The sequence below is a fragment of the Notolepis coatsorum genome, assembly GCF_963971535.1.
Source record: "Notolepis coatsorum genome assembly, chromosome: 17".
Lineage (NCBI taxonomy): Eukaryota > Metazoa > Chordata > Actinopteri > Aulopiformes > Paralepididae > Notolepis > Notolepis coatsorum.
Genome location: NC_140181.1, coordinates 88,777,970 through 88,783,439, shown reverse-complemented (window position 1 = coordinate 88,783,439; position 5,470 = coordinate 88,777,970).

The following is a 5,470-nucleotide window of genomic DNA, read 5'->3' as shown; positions in this document are numbered from 1 at the left end:
AATTTATATAGCGCTTGAGAGAATTCACAATAGTAATTTTACTTGTCTGTTGATGAATTTAAATATATGAACTGAGCTAACCGTATCTTGTGATCTTATGAAGGTTGATATGTTTAAAAAGGGTGCGTTAACTAATATGATGATAATTAAAAGCCAGTATAAACATTGATATGACAAGTGATGTAGATTGTATTGGTCACAATAAGGACTGTCCCAGCACATTTCACACATAGACCAAATTAGATTAGATTCAAATGTATTAAAATGATTATACAGCACAAGTACAGTACAATAAAAAGAAGTTTGGCATCCAACCAGAGTGCAAATGTAGCAGTAAAGTGCAACAGTAATATACAATGTACCTGGGCCCAGGAATTAAAAACTTTTAATCCCTATCTGATTGGATCAGATTTGGATTTTGGGTATAGTTGAAAACCGAAAAACAGGATTAGGATCACTTTGATATCCGATCAGATCAGGAAATAAAATCCAAGCTTTAATCTGGATCAAATCTTCAAAACGGGTAGTTCAAACCGACAACACAGGATTGGGATCAGTTTGAAAAAACCGACAACACAGGATTGGGATCAATTTGAAAAAACTGGATTATCTTGATCCCACCAGAGGGGTGGATTTCCCTGGGCCCAGTTGTTCAAAAGGTTTAATCTGGATAAAACTGATCCGGATTTGGAAATCCTATGTTTTGCTATCCAAGATCACGTAATCCAGTTTATTTTTGTGCCGTTTTTTCAAAGCAACATCGGATTGGATTACTCTGATCCGGATACAAACTTTTCAGGATTACAAAATCCGGATAACCAGTGCTCGAAATGGGATAGGCTATCACAATGTAGGCTACTAGCTATTATGTAGACAGGTAGAATAGGGTTATTTTTTTTAACAGAAAACAACACAATAAAACAAATTTTATTTTTATTCTTTTTTTTAAACCGGCCATCCTGAGACCTACAACAAATAAATAAAAATATACATTACTCACAAATCCTGTACATTGTGGATATTTAGAACAAGTTTCAAATAAAGATGTATTGAATTGAATAAAAAGGCTAAATGTCGGGGCGGTCAGGCAGTACCGCCCCGGTACTGTGCTTTATCGACTTCAAAAAGGCTTTTGACTCGATACACAGAGCCGTGATGATGAGGATACTCAAGGCCTACGGAGTCCCTCCCAATCTACTCCGGGCCATAGGGACCATGCACACGGGTACAAGGGCCAAGGTGGTAACCCCAGACGGCAACAGTGAAGAATTTGACATCCTGGCTGGAGTGATGCAAGGGGACACCCTTGCCCCCTTCCTTTTCGTCATAGTCCTCGACTATGCGCTCAGGAAGGCCATCAATGGACGGGAGCAAGAACTTGGTCTCACACAATAACCCCAAGGAGATCGAGACGACACCCCGCCATAGTCCTAACAGACCTTGTCTACGCGGACGACATCAGCCTGCTCTCTGACCACGTGGAGCAGGCACAGGAACTCCTGTGCAGAGTGGAGACGGAGTGCGCCAAGGTTGGCCTTAGGCTAAATGCCAAGAAAACCGAGGTCATAATGTATAACATCCTCCCGGATCATCCACCTCTAAGGACAACAGGAGGCTCTGCTCTAAAGGAAGTCGGTGATTTCAAATACCTGGGCTCATGGGTCAACTCGTCCGAGCAAGACCTTAAAGTGAGGAAGGCGCTTGCGTGGAGGGCTCTGAACGGCATGACCAGTGTGTGGAAATCCAACCTCCCCCGTCAAATCAAGCTCAACTTCGTTCATGCAACAGTTGAGTCTGTCCTTTTGTATGGCAGTGAATGCTGGACCTTGAAGCCCACCCTGCAGAAGTCCTTGGATGGGTGCTACACCAGAATGATGCGTGTGGTGCTCAACATCAACAGGGATGAGCATGTCACTAATGCAAACTTGTATGGGGGGGTGCTAAGGGTGAGTCAGGAGAATGAGGCTGGCAGGTCACTGCCAGAGACATCATGAGATGCCAACCAGCAAACTTGTGCTGTGGGAACCAACACACGGGCATCGATCACGAGGACGTCCCACATTAACCTACGTGGACGTACTCAGGAGAGATGCGGGAACAGAATGCACCGGCGAGCTAGCCAGATGCATGGAGGATCGGGATGACTGGAAGCACCGATGGAGGGCCGGTCCGAGGACGACCTAGATAGTCAGGTGGCGTAGCGGAGATTGCGTTCGTCACCAATGCCGGAGACGCTGGATTCGCCTGTTCGAATACAGCTCCCGGCGTTGCTATCAGCTTGGCTGGCCGCTCACACTAATACAATTGGCAGTATTAGAGGGTGGGAAAGCTGAAGGGTGGGTCCTGGGCGTTGTGGACAGCGACCCCTACAGTTCGGTCGGGGCGCCTGCTCAACGAGGGTAGGATCTAGGGAGAGATAGTGCGGCCTCCCACACGCTACACTCTCCCCGGTGAGAATCTGCACGGCCAGGCTGGCCTGCCGGCAAGCTGCACATGCGTCGGAGGAAAGCATGTGACAGTCTCCGGTCTCTCGGACCAACAGTAGGGGAAAGTACACAACAACCAGGAAGGGTGGGATGGGAGAAAAATCGGGAAAAAGATAATAAAAAAAAAAAAAAAAAAAAAAAAAAAGGCTAAATGTCCAATACTTACCAAAAATAAATAACTTTAGAGTCCTTCATCATCTGCAGTGGAGAGCCCAGCTTGTACAAGCTTGGCTTTTAGCAGGCGGATCTCAAGTCTAGCCTTGTTTTGCTGTAGTCAGGTAAGAGTCAGTTGTTCCTCTGCCAGACGAGTCAGTACTTCCGCCCTTTCAGTCTCTCTTTGCAGAAGTGCCTTATAATCACCATCTCTGTTTGCCAAAGGACACTTCAAGCCTCTTTTCTGAGCTCCTGTGGCAACTACTGGCTCTACCAGTAGTTGTCATAAATGTATAGATGTATAGATGTAGCAGTACTGTCTATCTGTATGTCGTGTGTGTCATATGATGAATTGAAAATGGGGGACCCTGATGGAAACAAGACGAAAGTCTTTCTCAGGTCTGCATCCTCTTAACAATTGTATGTATTGAGCTGTACTGTACTGTACCCATTCTGCAATCTGTTAATAAACTTTTCAATCAATCAATCAATCAATCAATCAAACCAGTGAGCAGCATATTACAGACATGGATTGCCGGTAGTAGCCTGTTGACCTCATTGGTCAACTATAAAAACATTTTTTTAAAAAGGGCGCCCCAGTGGCAAACCACATAACGCGCTGAGTCGCGGCACGGTTGACCCGGGTTCGATTCCCGGACCCGTCGTTATTTGCCTAATGTCTTCCCCCCACTCTGTCTCCCGTTCCTCCTCTCTCTCTCTCTACTGGACTGCCCAGTAGTAAAAAGCGATAAACGCTAAAAAATTTATCTTAATTTTATTTTTTTTATTCAAAGACGTTGGTAATGTCATGTCAAGTCCCAGTCCGACATTCAACACAAGACGTGGAAGCAGATGTAGCTAGATACCTACTGTAACTAGTTTAGTAATAGTGCATTTGCCAGTGCTGATGGGCAACAAGACAAGTATGTTGAAACGTTAGCTAGCACTATATAAAATTACTGACTATTCTGACAGAGAACGTTGTCAAATTGGTCATTAGTTCCATGGTGTTGGTGTAATCAGAGGGTTGCACGCCGGGCAACCAAGCTTTTGTGAGCAGAAGCACGTGGACGCACATGCACGGATTCAACATCAGGGAGACCAAATCTACACTCCGCCCCTAGATGTGCACTCGTACACAGTGCACGCACACACACACACACACACATATACCGTTACTTCCTGTCATTGGCATACGTTCTTTTTTTTTTACTAACATCTTAGTGCCTCATTAGCTTAGGGATTAAGGATACATGAAGTATTAACTACACCATAATAAGGGCAGCTAAGTGGCGCAGTGGGCAAGGCGCTCGCCACCAATGCAGGAGATAGATTCGATTTATTGTCCTTTAATTTTGCACTCATGACATTAGTTGCTTGCCGTTTAATCAACATCGAAAGACCCCCCACTTCCTCCCAGACATCCATTCCAAGAGCCTGTTCGCTTTCCAGGTCTCTCTCTCTCTCTGTGTCTCTCTCCCTCTCTGTCTGTGTGTCTCTCTCTCTGTGTCTGTGTGTGTGTCTCTCTCTCTCTCTCTCTCTCTCTCTCTCTCTCTCTCTCTCTCTCTCTCCCTCTCAACAGCTTGGAATGATGGAATCATCCATGATAAATTAACTTTGACTTGAATGAATGCCCATTCTTTCTCTAGAACAATACAGATTGACAAACGTTTCATTATGCACTATACAACTAAGGTTAATAAGTTATAATTAAGATATCAATTGTATAAGATTTATAATAAAGACAGGACTTTACTAAAGGTTGACACTCAGTAATTTCTTCCAGAACAAGCTTAAAATAGCAAAGGATATATGGTTGATCATTTGTCTGTCTATATCGTGTCTGTTTGTCTCTCTCTCTCTCTCTCTCTCTCTCTCTCTCTCTCTCTCTCTCTCTCTCTCTCTCACACCTTTGTAAAACACTCCGTCCGTTCGAAAAACCCTGACGAAGGTTGAATCACTTTATGATGTCATAATAGAACATTCTAGAACATTTGTGATGTCACAGTATGATGTCATAATCAAAAAAATTAACATTTGTGTATCTATTCAACAATTCTCTCAGAATATCTCATTGTGAATCTTGAAACAGTACTGAACAGATAGATTGTACAACATAGATTGAAGCCTGCATTTCTCAACCAAGGTGCCTTGCCTACCGTTTTGCTGTGGAAAGGTGAGTGTCCACAACGGCTAGCTAGCTGTTCTACTTGAATACTGAATGTTAATATTGAATCAGACAATATTGAATACTGAATGTTAATTCAGGTTGACAGTTGACATCATTTGACAGTTGACAGGGGGCTGGAAAGTTGATTTAATAAAAGAAAAAAGACTCATTTAATCAGATTAATCACTTTATTCAAATTGAGGATTTAGTTTGAGGGGGAAAAAAGAAAAAAAATAATTTATAAAAGAAAATGAGAATAATTATTTTAATTTAATTTCTTTTATTAAAAACGAAGGTTCGAACGTCTGATCGAAAAACCCTGGCGAAGTTTGAATCACTTTATTCAAATTGAGGATTTAGTTTGAGGATATGAAAAAGAAAAAATGACAGTTTATAATTTATATATTATTTGTGTTCAATACTGACAGCTGTTTGGGGGATTATTTTATGAGGCCAAAATATTTTGAATTTGCTGTACTGAAAGGCTGAATACGTATCATAATGTCTACTTTATATATTTGATCATTAGCGGATGAACAAATTAAGTGAAAATCATATGAATAAATGTATACTGTATAATCCAAATATTGGATACACATTTTAAAGTTTCATTACATTTTGTGACTGAAATCCACCCTGAATCCACCATTCTACTGGGATC